We start from the raw sequence: 18,959 nt of genomic DNA on the forward strand, positions 1-18,959 counted from the left end.
CAGACACAGTGACTAGCCCGCATGGTTGTTGATCGCCCATAACGTGGCTCGTCTGAATTCAGATGTGTTGTAAGTAGAAAACACACACTAGGTTTTGAAGACTTAGTAAAAAAATTGTACAATATTTCATTAAAAAATTTTTACATTGCTCACATGTTGAAACTGATACACTGGATTAAAGAAAATATATTATTAAAATTAATTTGGGGCACATGGGTGGCTCTGTCGGTTAAGTGTCTGCTTTTGGCTCAGGTCGTGATCCCAGGGTCTCGGGATCAAGCCCCGCATCGGGCTCCCTGCTTAGCAGGGAGTCTGCTTCTCCCTCTCCGGCTCCCCCTGCTTATGCGCTCTCTCTCATTCTCTGTTAAATAAATAAATAAATAAATAAATAAAATATTTAATTTTACCTATTTTAAAAAAACATTAACCACTAGAAAATTTAAAATGACATATGTGGTTCACATTATATTTCTTTTTAAAAAGATTTTATTTATTTATTTGAGATAGAGAGGGAGAGACAGAGCATGAGTGGAGAGAAGGGGCAGAGGGAAAAGGAGAAGCCGACTCCCCATTGAGCAGGGAGCACGACGTGGGGATCGATCCCAGGGCCCTGAGATCGTGACCTGAGCTGAAGGCAGATGCTTAACCGATTGAGCCACCCAGGCGCCCCATCACATTGTATTTCTATTGGGCAGCATTTCCTTATGGATAGCCCTCAAAATCTTACTGGTCACTAACACCACACCACATGGATATCCCCTATCCCTTGTCTGGTGCACGTCTCTCACACACACACACACACACACACACACACACACATACACACACACACACACACACACACACGGTGGCTGCTCAGCGTAAAACACCTTACCCTCTACAGCCATCTCTTGCTACAATCCTGCCCATCCTTTAAGATCCATCTCAAACTATAGCAGGCAATTACAGGCAAGGTACTGTGTTAAGTACATTTCATGTGACTCCCTTAAGCCACATCACAGCAGCTTTATGAAGTGGGCAGCATTCGATTCTCATTTTATACCTGGAAGAGGTGCTCATGGGCTGCACCAGCAGCAGGTCAGTGGAAAGCCCAGATTCATCTTTGCTTCATCAATCACCACTGCCCCATCTGCTGGTCCTTGCCATCACGCCCCACGTCTGCTCTGAGTTCCTGAACACATGTATCCCTCACTCCCTGGAACCCTCACTGCACTTAGTTATTGCATCTTAATTTATATACCTTTTTCACTGCAAGGATCACTGCATTGTATTATCACTATTATGATTCTGTGTGATCCATATGATTCTCTCTGAAGATCAAGATGAATCTGCTCATTTAAATCTTCATGCAAAATAACACTTTGAGACCTCAGTCAGTATTTGATTAATGTATAGCATATTATATATTTAAACATATTATATACTCCTCCCATGCCTTTTACAAATGTAAATCTTGTTGTTGAAATAAGAATTGGGTAGATTGATGCAGATGGCCATTATTGACCAGGTGGAATCTAAAAGCACAGTAAAAGAGAGCACCTGGAAGTCCAGTTTCCCCTCTGGTGGAGGAAACCTCTGAAGATCTTCCCAGGGCAGTTCCTCTACCTACAAAGAGTAGTTTCTCTCTCTTTCAGCTCATACTGTAAAGTTGACCCTGTCCTCTGCTCTGGCCTTGTCCCTAAAGGGATCCTGACCCCGACCTTCCCAACCATAGAATAGTCCCTGAGAAAAATGGATAGGGGAGGGAGGGAAGGGATTACGACAGTAATCATGGATAATTCCAAAACATCACATTGCTGGTAAGTTTAGAAGACTTCTTCCCTTACCCATCTGTTGTCTGCAAGGAGCACAAGAAAAGCAGACTAAAGACCCCAATTGTCCTGATCAGTCATTCCCAATGCTGACGTTTGCATGAGAACAGTAACATTTCCCAATAAAACATCTCCTGGGGTGACAGTTCTAGGAATATCAACATTCGGAGAAATATTTTTTGGTACTAGAAATTATAGTTCCTATGAAAAACCAGGATTCAATCTGATATATTTTTATTCCCTTCCCAAAGACTTTTGGGTAATGGAGAAAATTTAGATTAATTCAGATCACTTCAAAATGGACATCCTGGCTAATTTTCCTTAACCAATGATCTCGATTTTTTCCCCCAGAAGCCAGGTTGCCATGACTATATGAAGTTTTCCTCACTTCTGTGTATTTACATCCAAGTGCAAGGCATACTTCCTCTCCAGGTCGATTATTTTTTTCCCCTGGAATGTCTTCTTTCAAAGGACAAGCTAAGAATTTTGCTGAACTTCAATAATCTAAACCTTAGCACTGGACCTCCAAATTAGATTCTTGACTTTTATTCAAATACACTTGATTACATTAAGATCCACAAGATTATTTTGAATATTCTCATAAATACGTTCACTATTTTGGAAACCTCTTGGCTTCAGAAATGACTAGTATTTCTATCAGAAATGACTAGTATTTCTAGGAAAGCATATTTATCCATGGTAATTTTCAACTATTTCTATCTCTTTTCTGCCAATTAATGAGAGGGGCAAGTAATTCATATATTTATTCAATTTAATACACATTCGCTGGATTTTGTTCCAGGTCTAAGATGGACACTGTAGGGACACAAACGGGGTCCTGTTTTAGATGTAGGCATCTGAAGGGGAGGCCAAGACAGGTGCAGGTTCAAATGGGGGAGCACAAGGAAAGGCATTTAGTTTAGACAGAACCACCTGGCTAAAAGCAGATGTCCCAAGACAAAGGCATGAGAATCTGGGCTGACCCTGGAAGAACTGAGGATTCGGAGGGAAAGGTAGGTCAGGCAAAGGCCTGGACTTAGGGGAAGTCTTCCATTGTATAAGGTAAACCTACGGGAGCCATTGAAATCTCTGTCTAGGGGTGGATGCTGGAGGTGGAAGGACAATTTAGAGCAGATAATGAAGAGCTGACCGAGGGAACTATAAACTTGAACTTGGAAAGGAGGTGCCAGACACAAGAGCTCTTACGCCAGATGCAAGGAGGAAGCATCTGTTACAGACATCCAGAGTATAAGGAAGTCAGAAGGGGCTGGTGTGGGCAGGTGAATGATGATTATATTTTTAGATAAGGTGAGGCTAAGCGGAGAAGTCCAATAAGAGTTGAATAATGAACACGAATAAGTGCATAATCTGCATCAGGATAAACAGTCCCCTCCCCCAACCCACATATGCAAATAGAGAATGTAAGGAAGTTGTATAACAGGTACCCTGTGATTAGTAGAGCTAAGGGTCAAATTGCCTGTGTGGGAAGCGAGCAATCTGACCTGCTGGTCTTAAAAAGACAGAGGAATCACTGCTGTGCATAGGTATATTATTGTTTCATTTTTGGATAAGGTGAGTCTGATGTTCTGAGGGAGATCCAGATTGAGAAATCCAACAGGCAGTTGGAGCACTAACACGGACAAATGCCCAACTATATATCCAGAAAAGAACAACTACAACAAAGGGGACGATGGTCTATAGAAGTCAGATCACCCTGAAGTCTTCTATTTAATTCTGGGTGCCACACTTTGATGATAAAATTGGGGTCTGTTCAGAAGGGGAGAGAAATGAAATGTGTGACTGTAGTTTGGGAAAAAGCTTTAAGGAGCTTTGAATGCTTGACTTGACGAAAAGAAAAAGCAGGGAAGGCTCTGTCCATCTTGTCAAAGAGGATTCAGACTTGACCAGTATCAGGTTAAGAGGTAGACCTAGGAGCCAAAGGACAGATACTAGGGCAAGGCACATTCCAAGTCAAGATCAGGACTCCCTGGACAGCACTTTGGCATAGGGGTGATTGCCTCATCATCAAGGAAACTGAAGCATACACTGGACAATAACCCCAGGGGATGCCATCGAGGGGACCAAAGCATATGGTGGTGAGCTCAATAACAGTTAGATGTCCTGTCAGTTCTGACCCCATGGGAGGAGGCAGATTGGAGCAAAATACATATGGGTAAGGGTCCCCTACAGAAAGCAGACAGGTGAGGCCACAGGTAAGATGCCCAAAACACAGATTATAGCAAAAGAAAATAATGGAACTGTGGAAAGAATTTTGTACAAAATGAGAGAAAAGAAGCTAGTGGAGACAGAAATGTCATAAAAGAATAGGAAGAAAATTCAAAGACTGTCACATAACAAAAGACAAGGAAGGGGAAATATATTATTGAGATACATATAGCTTTCATATCGTAAAGTGCACAATTGTTAAGGGTACAGCTTGATGATTTTTCACACCGTTCCAGAAGGTTCTCTCAAGCCTTCCGTATTCACTACTCCCAAAGGATAATCACTTTTCTGACTTCTGGCATAGATTAGATTAGCCTGTTTTTGAACTTTATATAAATGGAACCAGGCAATATGTACTCTCGTGATTTCTTTAAGTCAATATTCTGTCTGCATGTTGTTATGTGTCAGTAGTTCATTCCTTCCCATCATTATGTAGATAATGGAAGTTTCCAGGTTTTGGCTATCATAAATAAATACATGTGGACATAAACACTCATTTCTGTTGGTAACCTTCACAGTATAATCTCTGTGTCATAGGGGAGATATATATTCGGCTTTAGTCACTATAGCCAAACATTATTTCGAAAATCTTGTAACAGTATATACTCTCACCCACAATTAAGAGAGTTAAAATTCTATACATCTTCATTAACACTTCATATGTTGTCATTTTAATACCAGCCATCTTGGTGGGTGTGTCATGATATACTATTGGGCTATTTTAATTTCTCTGGTGAGAACAGCATTTGGTTGAGATGAGACCATCTCTGGCTAAACATTATTTTTTCATATATTTAGTAGATATTCTGATACCCTCCTTTATAAAGTGTCTGCTCAAGTCTCTTGTCCTTCTTAAAGTGGGTTGTCTGATACATATACACACACTTCTGGATTTGAGTCCTTGCATGTATTGCAAATATCTTTTCAAAGTTTGTGGCTTGCTTTTTTCACTCTTTTAAGGACATTTTTGGATGAACAAAATTAATTTTAATGAAGTCAAATTTATCCATCTTTTTCTTTTATTATTGGTTCTGTTTTTAAAAAGCTTTGCCTTCTCAAAGGTCATAAAGATACTCTCTTATGTTTTCTTCTAGAATGTTGATAGTTTTAGTGTTAAGTCTATGATCCACCTTGAAATAATTTTTGTGTATGGCATAGGGATCAAGTTTAATTTTTTTCCTTACAAATCTACATGTGATCTCACATCAACTTGGAAAAGACTCTCCTCTCCCTCACTTAATTGTAGGGTAGTCTTTCTTTTAAGTCAAGTGACTGCATATCTGTAGGTTTGTCTCTGGACTCTCTGTTCCATTGATCCTTCTATCTCTGTTTCAATGCCACAATTTCAATTATCTTGTTTTAGAGCAAGTCTTAAAACTGGTAAAATGAAACCTCCAGATTTGTTGTTATTCTTGAATATTTCCTTGTATATTATAATTACTTTTCATTTCCATTTAAATTTTGTAATCAACTTGTCAACTTATACAGGAAAAACCCCTACTGGGTCACTAATTGAAATTTCAAAGAATCTATATGTCATCTAAGGAGAACTGACATCTTTAAAATACTAAGTATTCCAATCCATGAACACGGTATATGCTTCTATTTTTTAAGATCTTAATTAATTTCTCCCAATGTTTTGTACTTTTTGGTGTGGCATTCTTGCACGTCTGCGGTTAAATTTTTTCCTAGATATTTTTTATGGTACTTTTTATATGGTAAACCATATTTTTTTAACTTTCCTAATTGTTGCTAATATATTAACCTCTGAATGACACTTTTAATTATTCTTTCCTAATTTTAATAACTTCCATTTCTTTTTCCTTGCCTTAGTGCTTCAGTAAAATAGACGGTTAAGGCGGTTAACTTTTTTTTTTTTTAAGATTTATTTATTTATTTGAGAGAGAGCAAGAGAGAGTGGGGCTGGGAGGGTCAGAGGGAGAAGGAGAGAGAAACCTTAGCAGACTCAGCACTGATCACAGAGCACCACACAGGACTCAATCCCATGATCCTGAGATCACCACCTGAGCCAAAACCAAGAGTCGGATGCTCAACTGACTGTGCCACCCAGGCACCCCAAGGTGGTTGCCTTTTAATCCTAGTTTGCTTTCAGTATTTTAAATTTAAATGTTAAATTCTACAGAGGAACTTGATAACTTATTTGGACATTTCAGGAAGGGAGTATAGTGCTTTTGTTGATTGAAGAACAGCACCCTTCTATTTGGGAAAGACCATCACCTTGGACAGATCAAGCAGGTCTAGAACTGTCCTGTCTACTGCATGGGGCAGTACTGTGGTCACCACTAACCACATATCTGAGTCAAACTTTAATCTCTGGGTCATTCTCAGTTGATGTGTTTTATTCTCCCTTTCCCTAGATCTAGGTCTCTGGATCTGGAGTTTAAAATCCTGAGAGCACTGAATACTCACTATATGCTTGACGCTGTATTAAGCCATTCCCAGGTATTATTTCACTCAATCCTTGTGACAACCTTTGTAACAACAGATAAGGTAACAGGGCCACAGTGAAATGGGCTTACTTATCCATGGCCGCACCATCATTATGCAAGGGAGCCAGCATCCAAACCAGGCACTCTGATTCCGTAACACTGCCACTATGCCATTAGGAATCAAATTTCTTGCCCCAGCCCCCTGTTTGAGGTCACTTCTCTTTATTATGGCCTAGACCACTAGACATGTTTGCTCACCATGTAGCCAACAGGAAAGCTACTGAATTTGGGCTTCATCAGAAAGCCTTGAAAATAGTGGTCATGTTCTCAATTCCTGCGTTCTTAAAGTTTTATCCCATTCCAGAACAAAGTAAACAGTTCTCTCCAGCATTCTGTCCTACCACTTACTTTTGTCAAAAGCAATAGGTAAAGCTCTGCAACTACAAAAGATAATTACCTGAAAATAACTCAATTGTTTCCCAGTGGAAAGGTTAGTTTATACACAAAATCTAGAGAGGTGCATAATTCTTAAAAGAGACATATTCTGGTCTATCAACCGTCTCTTTAAAAATTATCCAAAACAAAACCACTGCAAAGAGTCTAGGCATAGAAAGAGTCCTTATTCCTCGAGGCTTCATTTATAATAGTTATCTTTTACATCATAATAAATCACCACAAGACTCAGTGACTTAACAACAATCATTTTATTATCTTTATGGTTTCTGAAGGTCTGGAATGCAGGAAGGGCTTGGCTGGGCAGTTCTGGCTGAGAGTTCTGAATGTGGTTGCAGCCAGCTGTTCCTTGGAGCTGGAACAAAGGGCAGTGGTACGGGGGGAGGCACAGAGTCAACCAACTTCCTAAAGTTTCAGACCATGTGGTCTCTTCCCAGGGGTTAGTTTGGGCTTCCTCACAGCATGGTGGCCTTGGACAGGTATAACTACTTATATGGCAGCTCAGGGCTCCAGCAAGAATGTTCCAGAAAGCAAAGTGAAACTGCTTTATCTCTTCCAAATTATCCTCAGAAGTAATGCAGTATTATTCCTGCCACATTCTATTGTTACAAGTGAGACACAAATGTATCCAGATATATGGGGAAGGGATTAGACTTCCCTCTTGATGGGGAGCTGCCTAAGAACAGCTACTGCTCTTTGGGCAATGATGTAACCATCTTTGGAAAAATTCAATCTGTCCACAGTCTAGTGTTAGCCATATACTGCAAATGTCACGTATGAGGGAACCCATGCCATTCTCATTTTTCAGATATGTAAACCAAGAAAAAGCATTTCTGATCTGTTTCTGGTTATAAAGAGGAGGGGAAGAAACCATCACATCTGTTTAAACACGCATCTTGAAAGATAAACATAGTATATACAAATTACTTTGTGAACTGTAAAATATGGCATAATTTACTGTGGTCATTCATCGCAACTTGGAAACATCTCTGAGAAGTCTGTTATCTCTGAAAATCTGACATTTTATCAAGACAAATGATGCTGTCCTTCAAAAGTTTCATCTACATAACAAGTACCACTTGAATTGCTGTAGGAAAATATTTGGGTATTTCCTAGAGTTTTATTTAATGGAGAATTTGGAAAGTTCAAACTATCAACAAGATTGGCCTGCCAAATGTTTCCCATTGGAAGAGAGTACAGTTCCAGGCAAGAAATACGTGCTTTGGCTTGGAGCTCAGGAAAGAAAGAACCATGGATGGACAAGGGCAACTCGCAAAAGGTGCCCGGTTATTGGTCAATTGCTGTCCAATTAGCATCTGCAAACAGAAATTCTTCATCTCCTCTCTCAAGTTCAGTCAACTCTCATTTCACATCTTCCAGGGTTTTGTACACTTTAGTTTTGATTTTTAAAAATTTTTGATTCAGAGTTTATATATATATATACACACACACACTCATAAATACATATATAAACATATATACACATATAAATATATATAAATACATAGGTATATATGCATATATACACCCACACGCACACACACACATATGAATATATATGTGAAAATGCTTATCTCAAGATAATTAATGCTGGAACACTACTGTTTTCTACTTTGGGTGTGTGTGTGTGTGTGTGTGTGTGTGCGCGCGCGCGCGTGTGTGTGTGTGTGCGTGTGTGTGTGTGTGTGTGTGTGTGTGTGTGTGTGTGTGTGTTCGCGCGTGCGCATTTAGAGGTGGTGAGAACATTCAACCTCTGAAATGTTTTGATTCTCAAACTGTTTCCTTCTGACTGCAGCTTTGCTTGCATGTTGTCTGTTTTCTGCTCCTCCGACAATATTTTCCTTCCTGGACCAGCAAGGAGTTCACGCAGACCGGAAACAGGGCTTGGGGTGGCTACCTAAGTTTGTTGGTTCAAACACGCCCTCTGCTGTTGACTTGGTGAAGTGCAGTTTCTTTCGTGAACGGCGCTGCTTTGGGGAGAGGGTCTCTTCTGATTTTGTGATTCCTGTTTATCTCTGGGCGGCTCTTAATTTTATCCCTTTCGTTTTTCTCTCTCCACATCGCTCAGTCTCCAACCGGTAAGTGCCCTTCCAAGGTTCCCCCTTCCGTCTTTGAAGCCTCATCATTCCCAGGGCTATCACTGTGGATCCCACCGGCGTTCAAGTATTTCCACTAGGGATGGGACTTGACTTTCTAGGGGTGATGTTGGCTGGGCTGCATCACCCCAGACTCCTCATTTCCTGTCCTTTTCTCCACTTGTTATCCACTGTCTATCCAGTGCTCCTGACAGGGGTGGACTCCAGAGCCGCCCGGCTGGACCTGGGTGTTTATCTCCCTCCATACAGGTAACCTGAAGTTTGTAAAATGATGTCTCCTAGTAATACTGAAGGCACGTATAAAAGATGCTTTTATTTGCTCTGTTTGTTGATTTGAGGGATTTTGGGGAGAAGGTATACAAAAATTTGTATCTAGGCAATCACCATTATTCTACTACAACTTGGAGTTCTGTATGTTTAAATAGTAATGCCATTTACTGCATGAAATATATATCCATTTTACCCAGACCTATTTACTCTTCACAATGCAGGAATGTCTCAGCACAGCAGTATATATAACTTTTTAAACAAGGAACTCTGTAATAACTAACAAGCATTCACACACACAAAACCAATTGCTTAAGATACTCTCTGACTCCCTAACGCACACCCAAAGCTAACTCTTATTCTTATATATCATCAGCCATCACCAAAACAGCCAAACCTGCCCCAACTATATCAGCAAAGGGTCAAGCCTTTGACAGCATCTGCCACCCAGAATGAAACTATAGGTAGTAGAAGTCACTGGAGAAGCCTTACCTGTGTTTCAAGTTGCCCTGAGATTTTCAAGTTTGAAATGCAGGTAATTCACTGGGCTCTAGCAGAGCCCTCCTGGTTCCAGGTACCAGATTTACTCAGATACATATGGTTTTTCACTCCAGGCCCCCATGGTAGACAGTAGACGCTGCCTGGACAAGGAGCACAGCAAGCCTCAAGTGCTGGGAATTAATCCCCCCACGCCCCAGCAGCCTTCATCCATGACTTCTGGGAGCTAGCAACATCCGGCCCCTTTGCCCCCCACCTAATGGGCAGGATAACTGAGTCAGAGTTCCTGCTCTGGCAAGGGTGAGCTCTTATCCACAGGGCTGATTTGATTGATAACACACCCTGGATCAGCTGCCTCCCTCTCAGCTCACCTCCCTACTCCCCTACCCATGCTTCCCAGGGCTACCCCTCAAATAAACTACTTACATTCAAATGCTCAGGGCTTCTGGGGGGACCCAGACTGAGAGGGCCCCCTAACTTGGCTCCTCTTCTCCAGCCTCTCAGAGTCTCCATATAGACAGTTCAGAGCCAGGAAGACAGCCCCAGACTGGATCACTGATCCAAACAGGGTGAGAAGGAGAGAAGTCTAGCTGTAAGCGTCCAGGGATGCACATAAGGTCTTAATGGGAGTGTGCAGGACACAGCCTGGAGTACTCTCTGTCCCCAGGGCCACTAATGTGGCCATGGCTGAGGATTTAAAGGGACAGTGGTGAGGTGGTCCTTCCGCATTCCATGGCCAAGGCCTGCGTACATAGTAACTTCTCTGTAAATATTTGTGAAACGAATGAACAAGGAGGAATTCGGTTTAAGAAAACCACATTCATGTAAACCCTGTGAAACATGGAAGGTTTAACTCCCACTCCTAATATAATGGAGATACTTGTTTTATGATGGGATAGAGAAGTAAGGAAGGATGAGCTGAATTCTATAGAATTCCCATCCACTGCCACCATGGGGGTTCTAGAAAACTGAACACTGACCACCAGTAGCCTCTTTGCTGTGAATTCTTGGCGAGGTCGCACGCTGAAGGAGTAGTCACGGGGAGAAGTGGAAATGACTTAAAACCTAATCATTCCCTCACTCTGTCACAAAGCTCGCTGGCACTCAGGTTCCCCTCCTGTTATAGCTGGGAGCTGCCATCCCAGCCTATGAAATACTCGTTGAGTGGCCATGAAATAAACACACCCACGCACCAGCCGGGGCCTACTTTAATGATTAAGACAAGGACAGCCAACTGGGGTCATGTTTTAGAAGAAGCCATGCAAAGCTCATGCCTAATACAAACCAGGAAAGTAGTTAGAATGCAGGAGAAAAAGATGAATATTTATAAGCAGGATCACTGGTTTTTTGAATTCTTGGAGAGATCAGTGAATCAAATCAACAGCTATTTTTAAGCTTCGTCATTTTACAATAATCACCATTTTAAAATATACATTTCGTGCCTGGCATTGGATTAGGTGCTGGGCCCACGGCGAGGAACAGGCAAGCGCCATCTGGACCCTTCCCTCAAGATGTTAGTGAGAAAGACAAGCCAGTCTAGTGTGATCAATCCATAGGATATTTTAAGAATAATCCTCCTGTAGATATCTACTTTGTCTTACGTGGGCCTGTCGGTTCTGGTCACAGAATAAAGATAAAGAATGGCTAACCATTTAGGCATTAAAACCTCAAAGAATTAAACAGGTTTTTGTTGTTGTTGTTTTTACAGGGCTTTATTTAAAATGTCTATCACCCTACCTTAGAAACCAACCTAACAGGTGAAATGTGACGTTTCTTTGATGAGCTGAGTCATCAATAACCTGCGGTGAGTGTGTTTTAGCCCTAAGTAGCATCGTAAGCGCAAGCACAGGGTTAAGGAAGATTAGCTACAGGGGAGTACCTGGAAATACTTTTCCCGGGGAAAAAGGAGAACAGCACATCCTCCTCCTCTGGAGTCCCCTGCCTCTCCTAAAACATGGTGAAGGGTATGTGGACGGAGGTAAGATGTCCAGGCTGCTACCACATGGCTGCTCTTCAAACAGATCCCCAAAGTCAGGACACCCTTTTCCCCCAACTCCAGAAGTCACCTAATCAGAATCATCACCAGTGTTGTCTCTCTTGGCAATAATACAGTAAGTTCTAGATCACTGCTTACAACAGGGGAGCCCCTGTGGTGGAGGGGCTCCCCGTGTGCCTTTTATTCCTGAGGTTCTTGCATTTGGGGAGAGCCTATGTGACTGGGTTCTGTCCAGCTAGCTATGATATTTAAAACCCATCCTACGCTATCTCCAGCCCCCTCTCCCTTTCTGCTATGACCCTGGAAATTGTGTCTTCCAGATGACCTTCTACAAGGTGGGACCAGGCTGGCTCCCTGAGTCATCACCTGGAGAAAAGCCACCCCCCTACACACTGGCTGGACATTCCCTTTTGGGTTAAGCTCCTGAAAGTGGGAGGTTTACTGGCTAGTCTCTCCTAACAAATGCAACCACCTGACCAAGTTGCAGCCACCTTCCATCTCTCTAGCAGGAGGAGACGTGAAGTCAACTGAACAAAGGCCCTGCCTCCCCATCCAGGACCTCTAGTATCATCCTTACTGCATGGGCTAATCATGAGACCATGTCCATCCAAGTGAGGTATTACACATGCATAAGCCTTTGGATACTCTCCTTCGTGGCAGGGGCTGTTCTTATCCCCACTTCACAGAGGAAGAAACTGAGACTCAGAGAGGTTCACTAATTTGCCTAGACAACCACAGCTAGGAAGTGGAGGTACCACAGCTCTAGAACATGGACTTACGTCACCACACCCTACCGCCTCTCCCCCTGGCCTTTGGTTTCAGCACCATCTCCTGGAGCACTGCACACCTCACCTACCAGCGCACTGATTCATGGTGGCCTCACGGTGACAGCCCTCATTCACACTGAGTGGGCTGTGCTGTAAGCGAGAGTACGTGCAGAGTCCAGAGTACGGCCGGGCATGTGACGTCCCAGCAGAGGATGAAGCACCAGCTCCCCTTGTGAGTGTTTCCTCATAGAGGCACTACTTCTTCAAAACCATAAATTCATGGCCCTGATGGGAAGCGCTCTCCGCCCACAGCCCTAGGCCGTGCTATTTTAATGCTTTCCTTTTAACAGAATGCTAGGCATATGCAGCTTTCCAGGGATCTAGCCGCCTGCCTGGTGGATGACATTTCTCGAGAAACATGGCCCCCATTAACGATTCATGGTCTCAATCACATGATACTCGGGTCCAAGGATTCAACCCGTGAGCTTCAGGGCTTCCTATTTTCTAAATTGTTCAAACGATACATGAGTGGATGTGACCTTCATAATCAGGAATAAAAGGCATTATCCAGTAATGATAGTATTACCAGTGCAGAAGCCATAACATTGCCTCCTTAGGACAAACACAATTCCCACTCCTGGAATTGAGCTGGTTTTGCTCTGCTTCCGCAGACTTCAGATTTGGTGTATTCCTTCCCTAGAGGCACAAAATATGCCGGTCCCAATAAAAAACCAGATCAGTTGCATTAACTTGAGTTCTGTCAGCAATGGCCGGGATACTTTTTTTTTTTTTTTTTTTTAAGATTTCTTTCTTTCTTTGCTGGGCGCCTGGGTAGCTCAGACGGTTAAGCGTCTGCCTTCAGCTCAGGTCATTATCCCCAGGTCCTGGGATTGAGTCCCACGCTGGGCCCCCTGCTCAGCGGGGGGGCCTGCTTCTCCCTCTCCCTCTGCCCCTGCTGCTGCCCCTGCCTGTGCCCTCCTGCTCTCTCTGTCAAATAAATAAATAAAATCTTAAAAAAAAGATTTATTTATTTGAGAGAGAGAGAGAGAGAAAGCATGAGCAGGGGCAAGGGCAGAGGGAAAGGGAAAGAGGGACAAGCAGACTCTCCACTGAGCACAGAGCCTGACCCAGGGCTCGATCTCAGGACCCTGAGATCGTGACCTGAGCTGAAACCAAGAATCCCAAGCTGAACCGACTGAGCCCCCCAGGTGCCCCCAGCTGTTATACTTTTGAGAGCTGGGTTGTCTCACCGGCACAGAATTTATTTTAGAAAATCTCTTAGTGTTTGGGTATGTAAAAATACTCATATTCCTAATGTTTGGGTCTGAGGACCCTTCTCTGAGCCTCCCTGTTGGGCTAGAGTTTGACAAGGGCAGCCGCAATGAACGGTTTTCATCCTAGCAGGCAACACGGGTCCTGGAATGTGGAATTATATTTCTTATGCAAATCCTGGCTTCCCTGTCTTTTTAATCCTGGGATCCTGAGCAAGTTAATCAGTGAGAGGTTCAGCTCTACTGACCCATGAACTGTGGGCCAACCTGTGCTTAAAAACAAGTCTGAAAAGACAACCTGGAAGCTTCCTTGAACACTGCTCCTTAATTAACATCTGATCTTGCTGTTTTCTTTCTTCAAATCTATCCCAACCCTTCACAATATAAGAAGAGCCCCTAGCTGTGTGCCCAGTAACACTCCGTGTGTGGCAACACTCAGTTAAGATTAATTACTGTTACTACTATCATTATTGTCATTGTTATTGTAATTTCTGTCTGGGCTTTGAGTGCCTGACACACACGAGCAGCCATTTGCTAAGGAGGACCGGCTGGATTTCAGTGAGAACTAAGCCAGAAATCAAACCTTCTCCGATCCTCACTGCAGGGCCCTCCTGGGCATGACACTGCTTCTCTGGATCCAGGAATGCAAAGAATATCACCAGATCTCCTTTTGCAGCTTTGTGGTAATCCAAGTGAATGGGTCCTCCAAAATACTGCCGTTAGCACCCTCACCCAATCGGCTGTGTGGCCTGATTTCCTCTCTCCTTTTTTTTATTTATTCATTTGAAACAGAGAGATACAGAGAGACAGAGAGAATGAGCAGGGGAGGTGCAGAGGCAGAGGGAGAAGCAGGCTCTCCGCTGAGCAGGGAGCCCGATGCGGGACTCGATCCCAGGACCCCGGGATCATGACCCGAGCAGAAGGCAGAGAGGCCTAACTGTCTGAGCCACCCAGGCGCCCCTGATTTTCTCTCTTAAGTTACTTATAATTTTCTTTTGGCTGTTTCTACCTTCTGACTTTGTAATTTCCCTTAATCTGAGATCTGAATTCTCACTGCTGGTCTTTGGATGTGAAGAAGGAGAAGGGAAAGCCCTGGAGTCAGAAAAGTCCGGAGGCCTGGGACACAATCCCAGATGCTAGCAGGCAATGGTGTGGCTTCCCTGGGCCTCAGTTTCCCTTGCACCCTGAGGGGTCCTCTGAGGTCCCCACTCTCCGAATAGATGCCTTTCCTCCAAATGTGCACAGCACACATATTCCATTGCTTGGTGTGGCCCAAGCACCGGCTGCTGGGCCTGCGTATTTCCTGGGGCTCAGGTTCTCCCTGCCCAGCATCTGCAGGGAGTTAAGCATCAGGGATGTGGCTTTGGGCCATGTTGGGGACGTGTCATGGAAAGTCTGTGCTGGGCTTTACAGCTGCTACTCCTGCCTACAAATCCTGGCCTGGCACCACTAACTAACTTTGTGACTTGGGACAAGCTCACTTACCTTCTCGGAGCCTTTGTTTACCTACCTATAACATGGAGCTCATGTTCACAAACTATGTGGGGGCCCCAGATGGAACAAAGTAAAGCTCCCAACACAGTGGGAAGTACAGTTTTCATCACAGCACTTTTATTTTATTCTCATCAGAAGAGCTCTATTCAACTTAATTAGACATTTAAAAAAAAATCATATGTCACTCTTGGACATAAAAAGAAACATACCAACAAAAACACATAGAAAGAAACTGATAAGCCAAATTAACTGCTTGAGGTCTTTAAAGCTTCCTCACATTCAGAGTCCAACTCTTCTGGATCACTCTTCTACTCAGAGTGGTTTATGGCCAGGTTTTATTCATCTAACATCATCCCCTGTGACATCAAGAGCAAAAGAGCATCAATGAGGGTAGGTCTTTTTTTTTTTAACTTAAATTTTTACTTGTTTAATTTGAAAAAATTAGAAAGTCATCAGTTTGAAAGTAGAGCAGCTAATACTCTGGGGGCAACAAACTAAAATAATCCAAATGCCTAACAATAACTCAGTTATAAAAGCACAAGTATAATTTACAACATCACATATCTCAGAAAAATAAATAAAAATACGAAATGTCTTTCCTTCTAGATCAGACTGTTTTCTCCTCAGAAAGAAAATAGAAAGGCAACTAATGATTTGAGATTAAAATCAAACATAACTGTTATTCACCTCAGCAACAGCTAAATAAAGGAGCCACACAGCACAGTGCCAGCACAGAGCTAGTAGCCCCAAAATATTAAGTGTGCTGGTTACAAGAGCTTGGACCCATAATTTAACTATTCTAGGACTCAGTTTCCCCTTCTGTAAAGTCAGGTGGTAGGATTCAATGAGTTTTAGGGTATTTCTGTTAATAGAAAAGTCTTTGTCTATATAAATGCTCATGCAACTTTAATTCACCATCTTGTTTGGTCACTGAATGATGCCCATTTTTTATGACATCTGGCAGGGAAGCACATTGGTGTAGACAATTTGTAGATTCATAAATTCCCAGGGGCAATACCCTTTGCATTTCTAAAGTTAATTGCTTCTATATCAGGAAACTTTATTTTTCTTTCCCAGTAAATGAAAATATATTCAGGCAGATCCCAAACAGAGACATGATTTTTTTTTCTATTGTAAATACAGCTTCTGTAGCATTATTTGCCTTTCTAAGAATTTCATTAGATTTGGAGGAAAATCACTCCTTGTAGGACTGAATTGTAGCATGTGTTGATTTTAATCAAAGGTCTCAAGCCTCCTGACATCCAATTATGTTTTTATTTGTTTCTAAAAGAGTAAAATTTTACTTAAAAAAAAAAAAAGGTCAAAGTAAAAGCCCAAGGAAGCCACAAAGTAAGGCTCTGCTCCACCTGAATTCATGTGGAATGAAAACTGCACCAAAGAAAGGAAAGATTTTACATGAACAGAAAATCCCCCTTATGGAAAGAAGGGTCAGTTCTCAGCTGGAAACTCACACAAAGTTAGAGAAAAATATCGCAGAATGTTTCTGCCGTGAGTGAAGACCGCTCCAGTTTACTTGAGGGTTTGGTTTTAAATAGTCATTTCCTGGAATCTCTAGGCCACGTGGGGTCAGATCCAATCAACAATTTATAAAACCCTTAGGACTTCCTGGATTTCAAAACTTACTCTAAAACTACAGTAACCAAAACAGGGTGGTACTGGCATAAGGACAGACATATAGACCGACAAACAGAATAAAAAGCCCACAAATAAACCCATGCATAAATGGTAAAATGATTTTCAACAAGAGTGCCAGGACTATTCAATGAGCAAAGGACAGTCTTTTCAACAAATGGGTGTTAGGAAAACTGGATATCCACACGCAAAAGAACTTATGCCACATACAAAAACTAACTCAGAAAGGATTAAAGACCTAAGTATAAGAGCTAAAATCATAAAACTCTTCGAAGAAAATACAAATTGGGCGTGGCAATGAGTTCTTGGATATAACACCCCAAAAGCACAGGCAGCAAAAGAAAAAAATTAATTGGACTACATCAAAATTAAGAACATCTGTGTCTTAAAGGATACAAACCATAGAGTGAAAAGGCAACCCAGAGAACGGGAGAAAATATTTGCAAATCATATAGTGGATAAGGGATTAATATCCAAAATATACAGAGAACTCCTACAACTCAGTAACAAAAACAAACGACTGGATTAAAAAATGGACAAAGAACTTGAATAAATATTTCTCCAAAGAAGATATACAAATAGCTAACACAGAGATGAAAAGAGGCTCAACACCACTAATCTTTAAGGAAATGCAATTCAAAACCACAATGAGACACCACGTCACACGCATTAGGATGATTCCTATCAAAAGACCAAAATAACGAGTGTTAGCGAGGATGTTTAGAAACTGGACCCCTTGTGAACTGTTGGTGGAAATGTAAATGATGCAAGCTGCTGTGGAAAACAGCAGAGCAATTTCCCAGAAGATTAAAAGCAGAATGACCATTATGATCCAGTAATTCCAATTCCAGGTATACTCTCCAAAGAATGAAAACAAGGTCTCAAAGAGATATCTCTGAACACTCGTGTTCACAGCAGCCAACAGGTGAAAGCAAGTGCCGATGGACAGATGAATGGATCAATAAAATGTGGTATGTATACATATACACAATGGAATATTATTCAGCCTTAAAAAGGGAGGGTATTTTAACACATGCTACAACATGGTTGAATCTTGAGGACATTATGCTAAGTGAAATAAGCCAGTCACAACAAGACAAATACTCTTATGATTCCACTTAGGTGAGAGACATAAAGTAGTCTAACACACAGAGACAGAAAGTAGGTTGGTAGTTGCCAGGAGCTGGGGAGAGGAGGTGGGGAGCTAGTGTTTAAGGAGTACAGGGTTTCAGTTTCAGAAGGTGAAGAGAGTTCTGTGGTGATAATGGTTGAAAAGCAGTATGAATGCTCTTAATGTCACTGAAACATACACTTAGAAATGGTTAAGATGGTAAAATTGTTATATTTTACTACTATTAAAAATAATAAAAAAGAGGGGTGTCTGGGTGGCTCTGTCGGTTAAGCATCCAACTCTTGATCTCAGGTCAGGTCTTGATCTCAGGGTTGTGAGTTCAAACCACACATTGTAATAATAAAAAGGAAAACTATAACCCATCTTTTACTTGAAATTATTTGTTAATAAAAGATGAGAATTTGGGGGAGCAGTTAAGATGGTGGAGGAATAGGGGACCCTAAGTTTCTCTGGTCCCTGGATTACAGATACATAGTTATCAAATCATTCTGAACACCTGAGAAATCAATCGGAGGTCTGAGAAAACAAATGCTGCAAGTCTACCAGTAGAGAAGTGACCACCATTTGGAAGGTAGGTGTGGAGACTTGAATCCAGAGCTATATATCTGAGGATACGGTGGAGGGGGAAGCCTGCTTAAGGAGACTACCACAAAGTGTTATAAGCAGTGGAATGCAAAATCAGAACTTTTACAAATCCCCTAGGGTGGGGGCATCCCTGGCTTAAAGGTACTCAGGAGGCGAAGTGGGGCAGAATCCCAGGTGGGACAGCATGGTCTCAGGATCCCTGGGGGTCACAAGAAGAACGGGGGAGGGGGGCCTGAGTGCAGAGTTCCCAAGCACAACAG

The 18,959-nt window shown here is 42.2% G+C and overlaps 1 protein-coding gene across 4 annotated transcripts in view; it reads right to left on the reverse strand.

The window, feature by feature from the left end:
• Positions 1 to 18,959, reverse strand: part of RIN2 (Ras and Rab interactor 2) — a 239,755-nt gene that overhangs the window by 196,112 nt on the left and 24,684 nt on the right. Inside the window, exons 1-2 of one of the 4 annotated variants that reach the window (XM_027621518.1) lie at positions 10,228 to 10,451; positions 9,796 to 9,944 (exon numbers count right to left, since the gene is read on the reverse strand). The exons of 2 other annotated variants lie outside the window; for them this stretch is intronic. The gene's annotated coding sequence lies outside the window, so the exon portion shown is untranslated. Of the gene's footprint in view, positions 1 to 9,795; positions 9,945 to 10,227; positions 10,452 to 18,959 lie in introns of those variants that run through there. One more of the 4 variants, XM_027621519.1, reaches the window with a different exon arrangement.

This window comes from Zalophus californianus, chromosome 8 (genome assembly GCF_009762305.2).
Source record: "Zalophus californianus isolate mZalCal1 chromosome 8, mZalCal1.pri.v2, whole genome shotgun sequence".
In the NCBI taxonomy this organism is placed as follows: domain Eukaryota; kingdom Metazoa; phylum Chordata; class Mammalia; order Carnivora; family Otariidae; genus Zalophus; species Zalophus californianus.